Genomic DNA, 14,294 nt, shown 5'->3' with positions numbered 1-14,294 from the left:
GCATCCTGAGATGCATGAGTGTACTATCTCATATCAGTGGGTTTGAATACTTTGGTTCTGCAGTGGGTTTTTTAGTGTTTTTTTACTGTGTTGTCCTGTCGTATCCCTAGCTCTTACATCATACTCCCTCCGTCCGGATTAAATGTTGCAGAAATGGATAAAACTGGATGTATCTAGAACTGAAAATACGCCTAGACCCATTCATTTATTTCCGGATGGAGTGAATACATGTCAATATGTCATGCCTTTATATTCTTCAGTATCTATTCCATCTCTGCTTTAGCATGTTTTATAACTGAATAACCATTCTTCTATATAAGGCATGCAAGGGGAAGATGGCTATGTTAGAATCTGAAGGGTTACAAACCAGGTCTTTGCAAAAGATCCAAACGCCAGGAGATAATAAACCAACTCCATTTTTCATAGATACTGCTCCAGCACAGAGAAACCCAACTCCCAGTGATAATAAGCAGATTCCAGTGGCCAAAGAACTAGTCCGCTCCAGTCCAGCAAAAGAATGTCAACTCCATTCTAAGAAGCGTGTGCGTATCCTCGCATCATGAAATTTTATAGCATTCTAATCATATTTTCTACATGTTTCTTACCCGTCTCTCTTTTATAAAATAAGGTTAAATGATACAAGACTTCCTCCATTGGGATCGTATTCGAGGAAAATATCTTGCGGGAATTCTCTGTGTTCCAGTGCCGATGTAAGTACCTGTTGTATATCACTATATTTTTACATCAGCATGTATTTTGTTAATTGGACTGAATCTAACCTTTATCTAATCTAAAATTAGTTGTAGCAAAATGTTAAAGGCGCCAATGTTGATTTTTGTAAGGAAAACTGCCTGGTAGTTTTGCGTACTGAGCTGCATGAATGTGCTATCTCATATCACGCACATTACTGAATTGTAGTGCTTCTCTGGTTGCCCATTCATTCATTGTGTCAATGTTGCTTTCGTATTACCTTACCTGGTTGATGATAGCTGTGCCATATTGTGTTAATTTGGTGTAGGCTAGTTACCCAAACGTTCGTTGTGTCAATGTTACTTTCCTATTATCTCACTTGGCCAATGATAGCAATGCTAGTGTGTTAATTTTGTGTAGGCTGTTGAAGATAAGAAGACAAACTCTGAAAACAGCAAGGCAACCCCATTGTTTCTTTCCAATAAATCTAGGCCAGGTAATATGGCAATAACTCATGATTAATCTGTTTGGTTCCCGTCCTAATTTATGTTATGATGCAGTGGTTAAGACACTCTCCACTATCAATAATACAAGCCTGCCAAAATCGCCATCTAAATCTGTTCAGTATCCTTTGTCTCGAATGCGACGGAATAAATGTATGTTTGTGAACCAATTAATGGCTGAAGCAATGATGGAAATGGTGGATGAATCAGAGGTGCAGAGTCGTGCGACACAACAATTGATCAATGTTTTCAGAGACAGTGTGGCAAAGCAGCAAGAACTTGCCCACATGCTTATGGGCGTCATCTGTGCTGAGGTTGTAGATTGTGACGTTGTAGATGGTTAGGTTCTGCTCATTTATTTGCACTGGCATCAATCTTTGATTGCCCAGTGGATGTAATTTCCTGTAATATATTCTGGATGTGCAACGTTATTCCCTATATGCCGTACCTTTGCTCGTTGTAATGGGCTCAAATTATCTAATTTGGCCTAAAGACATGAACGAACTTTAGTGGGCCCATTAAGTTAATGCGTCGTTACTAGGCCGAAAGTTAATGGTCGGCCCTCTAACCTCCCGGGTCGTTAACAAGCCGACATCGAAGCGGGCAACAGGTGGCCCCAATTTATTTCACAGGCCGTTAACAGGTCGTTACTAAGTTTGGGCTACATATGTCCCAACTATACTGTAGGCCTTTAGCAGGCCGAAAGAGACAGCGGGCTTGTATTGGACCATGAAGAGCATGGGCCGCTAAGAGGCCGAAAGTCAGGTCGTATTGTAAACGGCCCAACTGTGTTGTGGGCCTTTAGCAGGCCGAAAGAGAAACTGGGCTGGTATTGGACCATGAAGGGCATGGGCCGTTAAGAGGCCAAAACTAAGGTCCGACTACAAATGGCCCAACTCATTTATGGTCCGTTAACAGGCCGAAAGGCACACAGGGCCGGGAATTGGCCCAACACTTAAATGGGTCGCTAAAAGGCCAAAACTCAGGTCCGACTACAATTGGCCCAACTGATTTATGGGCCGTCAATAGGCTGAAAGTGACACCGGGCCAGAAATTAGCCCAACACTTAAATGGGCCGCTAAAAGGCTGAAACTCAGGTCCGACTACAAATGGCCCATCAGATTTATGGGTCGTCAATAGGCTGAAAGACACACCGGGCCAAAAATTAGCCCAACATTTAAATGGGTCGCTAAAAGGCCGAAAGATGTACATCCTGAAAATTGGCCCATCCATTAAATGGGCCGTTAACAGGCCGAAATCTCATCGGCCCGATATTGAGCCCAAATATATAGCGGGCTGTTAACGGGCTCGAACTGACAATGGGATGCAATGGTATCAAATCTTTAACGGGCTGAATTGGCACATCTCGTATGGGTCGTGGGCTTAAATGGACCTGACACAAGTAGGCCTTATATGGGTCGGCCTGCTAATTTTTACTGGGCCGGCCTTTTTCACCAGAATGGGCCACTGTTGGGCCGTGCCACGTGTCGACCTATCATAGGCGCCTCCTTTCCAATGAGTGGATTACATCTATCCCAACGATGAGCCGTCACGTGTTTCCTCTAGCCAATGATGATTTTACATGTGGAAAATCCCCATTGGTCGGGGCTGTTAACGGGTTATCGGATCCAAAACCCGACCCGATAGCTTAACAGCGTTCCGTTACAGTGGATGCCACGTGTCGGTCACCCTTGATGAAAGCACTTCTGTGATGCACGATTTTATCGTCATGGAAATGGACACTTCCGTGATGATAATTTTGGTAATGTCATGGAACACTTCTACGACAGCATAGGTATGACTATCTTGATTTTGTCATAAATTTGTCATGGATGTACATGCATGACAAAAAAGCGACCTACTGTGACAAACACGTATCATCATGGAAGTGTAATTTTTTTGTACTGATATCCCTTAGTTTCCAATAGGTCCCCGCTGCCACGGGAGGGTAGAAAAAAGACATGCAAGTTCTTTTCCATAAGCACGTATGACTATATTCGGAATACATGCCTACATTACATTAATGAACTGGAGCTAGTTCTGTGTCACCCTATGTTGTAACTGTTGCATGAGGAATCGCATCCGACATAATTATCCATTGCCTATGAGCTTTTCACATATTGATCTTTGCTTAGTTACTTTTCCGTTGCCACTGTTACGATTGCTACAAAAACTACTATTGTTGCTTTTTCCACCATTACCGTTACTTCCATATTACTTTGCTACTAAATACTTTGCTGCAGATATTAAGTCTTTCAGGTGTGGTTGAATTGACAACTCAACCGCTAATTCTTGAGAATATTCTTTGGCTCCCCTTGTGTCAAATCAATAAATTTGGGTTGAACATTCTACCCTCGAAAACTGTTGCGATCCCCTATACTTGTGGGTTATCAGCTATCACAAACGATTTAATGGGGAAAATTGTGTGGGATGTACCTGTGAACGGAAACGTTTTCCTTGGAGCGACTGTGTGGGATGTACACACGAACGAAAACGTTTAGCGGGGATTGACTGTGTGGGATGTACTTGCGACCGGAAATAATTTCGCCTGTATAATTGTACTTTTTAGCTCTACTGTACGTATTTCCGTATTTAAGCGCTCGCCGGTCGCACACGAACTCATTTTGCCGAGTGTGTGTGCTAGGAGGCATATCCCCGACGGTTTCTGGGTCGTGTGGGAAGGACCCCCCTATCGCCGTCACTCACTAGGTGACGGTTCCAAATGCCGTCGCGGAAAGGGGTTAAAAACCGTTTGTATAGCACCTTGCTGTACTAGTGATAACTTTTTTGAAAACTAACAAGCTATGTTTTCAGTCATCAAACAATTGCAATTCATCTTATTTTCAGGAAGGGTCTATGTAAGAGCTTTGATTTAGCAAATTTCACATAGTCAGCTATCATTTAGTCTTTCACAATTGCTAACACTTATGTGATATTTATGGGTTCAAAGTTTTAATCGAACACAGAGAAAGATAGGGGCTTATAGTTTTGCCTCCCAACCTTTTACCTCAAGGGTAATGTCAACAATAATACTTTATGAAAACCTACATCCGAGTGGATATATATGTATATGTATGAATATATATATATATATATATACATATACAGCCGGTCTATTCTGCTAATATTAGCAGAATAACTATTCTGATAATACTTCCGCACTGCACGCTCAACGCAAGTGCACGTCATTGTTTGAACTAAGTGTGCTGCAGTACTCACGCAAGTGAACTTCGTGTCGGAAAAACTGCACGCAGTGTTTTTCCGGTACTGTTTTCGCTCTAATTTTTTAATCGTTTATCAAAACGAGGCGTATAATATACCGTTGGAAAGCTATTGATTAGGCGCAACTTCGCCATGTTGAACACTTTTCGAGATTCCTCGCGGTTTAAGAGCAGATTCAAAAATGGTGCGGCAGATGACAAGTGGCAGTGAGCGTATTTTTGTCATTTTTTCTAAACTGCTCATCGGAATAAAGCAAATGATACGCCGTTGGAAAGATATCATCGAGGCGCATCTTTTTGATATCTATTATTTTCTCTAATTTGTTACGGTTTAAGAGCAGTTTCAAATTTACTAAATCACGGAATTACTTTTTTTGAATTTTTTTCAATTTTCGATATTGTTTTCGCTCTAGTTTTTGAACCGTATGTCAAAATTAGGCATGTAATACGTCGTTGGAAAGCTATGGACAAGGCGCAACTTTCATATGTAGAAATGGTTTCGATATTCCTTACAGTTTTAAGTTAATTTCGAAAATCGTGTGGCGGACGACGAGTGGCAGCGGCCGTTTTTCGCGAATTTTTTTACAAACCGGTTGTCGAAATGATTCAAATAATATACCGTTGGAAAGATATTGACGTGTATTTTTCATGTAGAAGTCTCTCTCTAATTCCTTACGGTTTAAGAGCAGTTTTAAATTTACCGAAATGCGGACACTCTGTTTTTCGCGACACCCAAATTGACGTGGGTACTTCATCCGATTGAAAACCGCACTGCATCAGACGAAAGACCACACTGCATCAGACGTGTTAGAGAACTGCATGGTTTACTTTATTCAAACGTAATTTTTTTAAGGACGAGAAAGTAGAGTGCACTTCACATCGGGTGTAAATGAACCACAACACTATCAAGAAGTGAAACGCATTACTTTTTTCGCTTTCGTAACAATTTTTTGCACTTACAGGATGAACAACATCATAGGCCGGCCGCACTGCTTCAGAATGAAAACCGCACTGCATCGGATGGACAAGCGAGCTGCATAATTTCTTTTGTCGGACAAGGTTTTGTTTTTTTACTTTTTTTATGAACGAGAGTGGACCACAGAGACTAGAGCAAGTGAACCACATCATATATCGAAGTGAACATCATCACTCCCAAAAATGAACCACATCCAAGGACCAAACGCACTTCAAAATGAACCACACACATTTTTTGTTTTCTTTTTAATTTTTGAAATTCTTCCGCGCTTCGAGGACGAGGCAAGTGAACCGCTAGGACAATGTGAGTGAACCACACTGTTTTTTCCTTCTTTTTTTTATCCACCGCCATGTGTACTCTAAAATTTACCATTGGATTGAGCTGCAACGAACTGCACTGCGCCGTAAGCAAGTGAAACCAAAGTGAGCTGCTATGGAAACTGAAGTGAGCTGCAAATACCTTTTAAAGTAATTTAGTAAAATATAGTGCTCTGCATGGACCTTTTGAAAACATTTTTAATAATAAACTGCAGTCTCTGAAAACCTAAAAAATTAACAAAAAAACAGCTTTCGACACCTAGCCGTACTGCAGCGATGACCTAGGCAAACTTCAACAGTCCGTCAACCGCACCGCACGTTCCGCAGTCCACCATCCAGGAGTTGTAGTGCACTTGTGTTAATCGAACAACTCAAACACAAGAACGGAACTTCATTGCGGGCTTGTTTGAGTTGCACGGCCATGGACGCGGACTGCATGATTAGACAGGCTGCACCACACACACACACATGCCGCGGATTGCACACACGCATGCGCCACGGAGGAAGGCTCGCTGTCCAAACTGCATGACAAAGGAAATGCAAAAATAATGCAAAACGACATCCAACCAAACTGCACCATCTTCCTGCAGAAATAAATAAATTGAACCTCAAGAGCAAACATCAGGGGACTACATCTGCACTTTGAATTTTTATCTTCAGAAAAACACAAAATAGTAAATTGAAGGTGAATGCAAAATCTCGTCGATGCCTGAGATGGATCGGAGCTCCTGCCTACCCTTGAGCCATGCAGAGGAGAGCAGCGAGGAGCAGAGGGTGGGCAATTTTTCTTCTGCCGTAGAGTGAGCTCACCCTCCGTCAGCTTCCTTCCCCGACGGTGAGCGGCTGATACGTATCCAACGTATCTATAATTTTTGATTGCTCCATGCTATATTATCTACTGTTTTGGACATTATTGGGGTTTATTATCCACTTTTATATTATTTTTGGGACTAACCTATTAACGGAGGCCCAGCACAGAATTGTTGTTTTTTGTCTGTTTTAGGGTTTCAAAGAAAAGGAATATCAAACGGAGTCCAAACGGAATGAAACCTTCGGGAACGTGATTTTCTCATCGAATACAACTCAGGAGACTTGGACCCTACGTCAAGGCACGTAACAGGAGGCCACGAGGTAGGGGGCGCGCCCTACCCTACCAGGCGCGCCCCCACCCTCGTGGGCCCCCTGTTGCTCCACCGACGTACTCCTTCCTCCTATATATACCCACGTACACCCAAACGATCAGATACAAAGCAAAAAAAACCTAATTCCACTGCCGCAACTTTCTGTATCCACGAGATCCCATCTTGGGGCCCGTTCTGGAGCTCCGCCGGAGGGGGCATCGATCACGGAGGGCTTCTACATCAACACCATAGCCCCTACGATGAAGTGTGAGTAGTTTACCTCAGACCTACGGGTCCATAGTTAGTAGCTAGATGGCTTCTTCTCTCTTTTTGGATCTCAATACAATGTTCTCCCCCTCTCTTGTGGAGATCTATTTGATGTAATCTTCTTTTTGCGGTGTGTTTGTTGAGACCGATGAATTGTGGGTTTATGATCAAGTCTATCTATGAGTAATATTTGAATCTTCTCTGAATTCTTTTATGTATGATTGGTTATCTTTGCAAGTCTCTTTGAATTACTAGTTTGGTTTGACCTACTAGATTGATCTTTCTTGCAATGGGAGAAGTGCTTAGCTTTGGGTTCAATCTTGCGGTGTCCTTTCTCGGTGACAGTAATGGCAGCAAGGCACGTATTGTATTGTTGCCATCAAGGATAACATGATGGGGTTTTCTTCATATTGCATGAGTCTATCCCTCTACATCATGTCATCTTGCTTAAGGCGTTACTCTGTTTTTAACTTAATACTCTAGATGCATGATGGATAGCGGTCGATGAGTGGAGTAATAGTAGTAGATGCAGGCAGGAGTCGGTCTACTTGTATCGGACGTGATGCCTATATACATGATCATACCTAGATATTCTCATAACTATGCTCAATTCTATCAATTGCTCAACAGTAATTTGTTCACCCACCGTAGAATACTTATGCTCTCGAGAGAAGCCACTAGTGAAACCTATGCCCCCCGGGTCTATCTTTATTATATCAATCTCCTACTACTTAGTTATTTACTTTGCCATTTACTTTGCCTTTATTTTACTTTGCATCTTTATCATAAAAATACCAAAAATATTATCTTATCATATCTATCAGATCTCACTCTTATAAGTGGCCCTATAGGGATTGACAACCCCTATTTGCATTGGTTGCGAGGATTTATTTGTTTTGTGCAGGTGCGAGGGACTCGTGCATAGCCTCCTACTGGATTGATACCTTGGTTCTCAAAAACTAAGGGAAATACTTACGCTACTTTGCTACATCATCCCTTCCTCTTCGGGGAAAACCAACGCAGTGCTAAAAGAGGTAGCAAGAAGGATTTCTGGCGCTGTTGCTGGGGAGGTCTACGCAAAAGTCAAACATACCAAGTACCCATCACATACCCTTATCTCCCGCATTACATTATTGCCATTTGACTCTCGTTTTCCTCTCCCCCACTTCACCCTCGCCGTTTTATTTGCCTCTCTCTCTCTCTATCCTCCCTCAATTCACCTCTTTTTGCCCGCTTGCTTTTCGTTTGCTTGTGTGTGTAGTTTGCTTGTCACGATGGCTCTACCTAAATTTGGTGACCTTCACTTTAAAAGGTTAGAAGAAATCAAAAATAATGTGAGGAGTTTCATGCTTTTGCAATTTGAACATAATAGTTTCATCAGAAACGAGTTTAAAGAACAGAAAAGTTTTCTGAGTTTTATGAATAAAGAGCTCGATGATATGTCTAAAGAATTCGATGGTTTAAGATCCCAACTCGCTCATCTTGAGAAATTAACTGCTGAAATTTCGGATAAACATGCTACCCAAGTTAATAAGATGGCCGCTAAACTGAGTTGCTATGAAAATAATGATGAAGATCTAAAAGTTATTGATGTGTCCCCTATTAAATCCTTGTTTTGCAATATGAATCTTGATAATGATGGGACTGAATATGATCCACCTTTACCTAGAAGGCGTTCCAAGAATTCTGAATCTTTTGATCTTGATGCTAAATTTGATAAAAGTGAGATTAAACAAATTAAAACCCTAGATGTTGCTAAACCCACTATTATGGATTTCAAGGAATTTAACTATGAAAATTGCTCTTTTATTGATTGTATCTCCTTGTTGCAATCTGTGCTAAATTCTCCTCACGCTTATAGTCAAAATAAAGCGTTTACTAAACATATCGTTGATACCTTGATGCAATCTTATGAAGAAAAACTTGAATTGGAAGTTTCTATCCCTAGAAAACTTTACGATGAGTGGGAACCAACTATTAAAATTAAAATTAAAGATCATGAATGCTATGCTTTATGTGATTTTGGTGCTAGTGTTTCCACGATTCCAAAGACTTTGTGTGATTTGTTAGGTTTCTGTGATTTTGATGATTGCTCTCTAAACTTGCACCTTGCGGATTCCACTATTAAGAAACCTATGGGAAGAATTATGATGTTCTTATTGTTGCAAATAGGAATTATGTGCCCGTAGATTTTATTGTTCTTGACATAGATTGCAATCCTTCATGTCCTATTATTCTTGGTAGACCTTTCCTTAGAACGATGGTGCAATTATTGATATGAAGGAAGGAAATATTAGATTCCAATTTCCATTAAGGAAAGGCACGGAAAACTTTCCTAGAAAGAAAATTAAATTACCTTATGAATCTATTATGAGAGCCACTTATGGATTGCCTACCAAATATGGCAATACCTAGATCTATTCTTGCTTGTTATGCCTAGCTAGGGGCGTTAAACGATAGCGCTTGTTGGGAGGCAACCCAATTTTATTTTTATTCCTTGATTTTTTTCTCCTGTTTATTAATAAATAAATTATCTAGACTCTGTTTGGGTTGTGTTTTTTGTGTTTAATTAGTGTTTGTGCCAAGTAGAACCGTTGGGAAGACTTGGGGAAAGTCTTGTTGAACATGCTGTAAAAAACAGAAACTTTAGCGCTCACGAGAATTGCTGTCATTTTTATTCGGCAAGTGCTATTTAGTTAATTCTTTTTGCATATGATTAATAGATAAATTCCTCACGTCCTGAAATTTATTTTAGAATTTTTGGGGTTCCAGATATTGCGCTAGCTACAGATTACTACATACAGTTCTGTTTTTGTCAGATTCTGTTTTTCGTGTGTTGTTTGCTTATTTTGATGTATCTATGGCTAGTAAATTAGTTTATAAACCATAAAGAAGTTGGAATACAGTAGGTATAACACCCATATAAATAAAGAATGAGTTAATTACAGTAACTTGAAGTGGTCTTTTGTTTTCTTTCGCTAAAGGAGCTCACGAGTTTTTCTACTTTAAGTTTTGTGTTGTGAAGTTTTCAAGTTTTGGGTAAAGATTTGATGGATTATGGAAAAAGGAGTGGCAAGAGCCTAAGCTTGGGGATGCCCATGGAACCCCCAAGATAATCTAAGGACACCTAAAATCCAAAGCTTGGGGATGCCCCGGAATGCATCCCCTCTTTCGTCTACTTCTATCGGTAACTTTACTTGGAGCTATATTTTTATTCGCCACATGATATGTGTTTTGCTTGGAACGTCTTGTATTATTTGAGTCTTTGCTTGTTATTTTACCGCAATCATCCTTGCTGTACACACCTTTTGAGAGATCCATACATGATTTGGAATTTGTTAGAATACTCTATGTGCTTCGCTTATATCTTTTGAGTTATATAATTTTGCTCTAGTGCTTCACTTATATCTTTTAGAGCACGGTGATGGATTTGTTTTATAGAAACTATTGATCTCTCATGATTCACTTAGATTATTTTGAGAGTATTAATAGCATGGTAATTTGCTTAAAATCCTAATATGCTTGGTATGCAAGATTAATAATAAAACTTTCTTATGACTGTGTTGAATACTAAGAGAAGTTTGATGCTTGATGATTGTTTTGAGACATGGAGGTAATAATATCAAAGTCGTGCTAGTTAAGTAGTTGTGAAATTGAGAAATACTTGTGTTGAGGTTTGCAAGTCCCGTATCATGCACGTATGGTAAACGTTATGCAACAAATTTGAAACATGAGGTGTTATTTGATTGTCTTCCTTATGAGTGGCGGTCGGGGACGAGCGATGGTCTTTTCCTACCAATCTATCCCCCTAGGAGCATGCGCGTAGTACCGAGGTTTTTTATGACTTGTAGATTTTTGCAATAAGTATGTGAGTTCTTTATGACTAATATTGAGTCCATGGATTATACGCACTCTCACCCTTCCATCCTTGCTAGCCTCTTCGGTACCATGCATTGCCCTTTATCACATTCAGAGTTGGCGCAAACTTCGCCGATGCATCCAAACACCGTGATATGATACGCTCTTTCACACATGAACCTCCTTATATCTTCCTCAAAACAGCCACCATACCTAGCTATTATGGCATTTCCATAGCCATTCCGAGATATATTGCCATGCAACTTTCCATCATTCCGTTCATCATGACACATTCATCATTGTCATATTGCTTAGCATGGTCATGTAGTTGACATAGTATTTGTGGCAAAGCCACCATTCATAATTCTTTCATACATGTCACTCTTGGTCCATTGCATATCCCGGTACACCGCCGGAGGCATTCATATAGTCATCTTTGTTCTAGTATCGAGTTGTAATCATTGAGTTGTAAATAAATAGAAGTGTTATGATCATCATTTTCTAGAGCATTGTCCCAAGTGAGGAATATAAAAAAAGGCCATAAAAAGAGAAGGCCCAAAAAAAGAGAAAGGCCATAAAAAAGAGCAAATGCCCAAAAAAGGAAAAAAAAATGAGAGAAAAAGAGAGAAGGGACAATGTTACTATCCTTTGCCACACTTGTGCTTCAAAGTAGCACCATGATCTTCATAGTAGAGTGTATCTCATGTTATCACTTTCATATACTAGTGGGAATTTTTCATTATAGAACTTGGCTTGTATATTCCAACAATGGGCCTCCTCAAGTGCCCTAGGTCTTCGTGAGCAAGCAAGTTGGATGCACACCCACTAGTTTCTTTTGTTGAGCTTTCATACATTTATAGCTCTAGTGCATCCGTTGCATGGCAATCCCTACTCCTTGCATTAACATCAATCGGTGGGCATCTCCATAGCTCATTGATTAGCCTCGTTGATGTGAGACTTCCTCCTTTTTTGTCTTCTCCACATAACCCCCCTCATTATATTCTATTCCACCTATAGTGTTATGTCCATGGCTCGCGCTTATATATTGCGTGAAAGTTTATAGGTTTGAGATTACTAAAGTATGAAACAATTGCTTGGCTTGTCATCGGGGTTGTTCATGATGATAGCATTCTTGTGTCACGAAAATGAAACATGACTAAACCATATGATTTTGTAGGGATGAACTTTCTTTGGCCATGTTATTTTGAGAAGACATAATTGCTTAGTTAGTATGCTTGAAGTATTATCATTTTTATGTCAATATGAACTTTGGTCTTGAATCTTTCGGATCTGAATATTCATACCACAATTAAGAAGAATTACATTAAAATTATGCCAAGTAGCACTCCGCATCAATAATTTTGTTTTTATTATTTACCTACTCGAGGACGAGCAGGAATTAAGCTTGGGGATGCTTGATACGTCTCCAATGTATCTATAATTTTTGATTGCTCCATGCTATATTATCTACTGTTTTGGACATTATTGGGCTTTATTATCCACTTTTATATTATTTTTGGTACTAACCTATTAACCGGAGGCCCAGCCCAGAATTGTTGTTTTTTGCCTGTTTTAGGGTTTCAAAGAAAAGGAATATCAAACGGAGTCCAAACGGAATGAAACCTTCGGGAACGTGATTTTCTCATCAAATACAACTCAGGAGACTTGGACCCTACGTCAAGGCACGTAACAGGAGGCCACGAGGTAGGGGGTGCGCCGTACCCTACCAGGCGCGCCCCCACCCTTGTGGGCCCCTTGTTGCTCCATCGATGTACTTCTTCATCCTATATATACCCACGTACCCCCAAACGATCAGATATGGAGCAAAAACCCTAATTCCACGGCCGCAACTTTCTGTATCCACGAGATCCCATCTTGGGGCCTGTTCCGGAGGTCCGTCGGAGGGGGCATCGATCATGGAGGGCTTCTACATCAACACCATAGCCCCTCCGATGAAGTGTGAGTAGTTTACCTCAGACCTACTGGTCCATAGTTAGTAGCTAGATGGCTTCTTCTCTCTTTTTGGATCTCAATACAATGTTCTCCCCCTCTCTTGTTGAGATCTATTCGATGTAATCTTCTTTTTGCTGTGTGTTTGTTGAGATCGATGAATTGTGGGTTTATGATCGAGTCTATCTATGAATAATATTTGAATCTTCTCTGAATTCTTTTATGTATGATTGGTTATCTTTGCAAGTCTCTTTGAATTACCAGTTTGGTTTGACCTACTAGATTGATCTTTCTTGCAATGGGAGAAGTGCTTAGCTTTGGGTTCAATCTTGCGGTGTCCTTTCCCGGTGATAGTAATGGCAGCAAGGCACGTATTGTATTGTTGCCATCAAGGATAACATGATGGGGTTTTCTTCATATTGCATGAGTCTATCCCTCTACATCATGTCATCTTGCTTAAGGCGTTACTCTGTTTTTAACTTAATACTCTAGATGCATGCTGGATAGCGGTCGATGAGTGGAGTAATAGTAGTAGATGCAGGCAGGAGTCGGTCTACTTGTCTCAGACGTGATGCCTATATACAAGATCATACCTAGATATTCTCATAACTATGCTCAATTATGTCAATTGCTCAACAGTAATTTGTTCACCCACCGTAGAATACTCATGCTCTCGAGAGAAGCCACTAGTGAAACCTATGGCCCTCAGGTCTATCTTTATCATATCAATCTCCTACTACTTAGGTATTTACTTTGCCATTTACTTTGCCTTTATTTTACTTTGCATCTTTATCATAAAAATACCAAAAATATTATCTTATCATATCTATCAGATCTCACTCTCGTAAGTGGCCCTATAGGGATTGACAACCCCTATTTGCGTTGGTTGTGAGGATTTATTTGTTTTGTGCAGGTGCGAGGGACTCGCGCGTAGCCTCCAACTGGATTGATACCTTGGTTCTCAAAAACTGAGGGAAATACTTACGCTACTTTGCTGCATCATCCCTTCCTCTTCGGGGAAAACCATCGCGGTGCTAAAAGAGGTAGCAGCGGCTACCAGCTGTACTCGTCGGTAGATGAGGATGGATGGTGGAGGCAAAGGGGCGCTCACCCGCTCGCGTCAACGGAGAAGAGAGCGGAGAGGATGGGGATCCCGTCCCGGTGCAGCGATGGCCGGCGGGACCGATCTTGACGCGATGGAGGAGCAATGCGTTGCGGGATCCTCTGGATCCGATGCCAGGGAGGCGCGCCGGAGGTGGTGCATCGGGGGTGGGGCGCGCAGCCTAGGCGGGGTGGGGCGGCGCGCGGCCGGGTCGAGGTCGGGCGGTGCGCAGCTGGAACAGGGTGGGGCAGCGTGTGGGCAGGTTGGGGTTGCGCGAGCGGAGGGGTCC

This window comes from Triticum urartu, chromosome 5 (genome assembly GCF_003073215.2).
Source record: "Triticum urartu cultivar G1812 chromosome 5, Tu2.1, whole genome shotgun sequence".
In the NCBI taxonomy this organism is placed as follows: domain Eukaryota; kingdom Viridiplantae; phylum Streptophyta; class Magnoliopsida; order Poales; family Poaceae; genus Triticum; species Triticum urartu.
Note: the sequence above shows the minus strand (reverse complement) of the source record.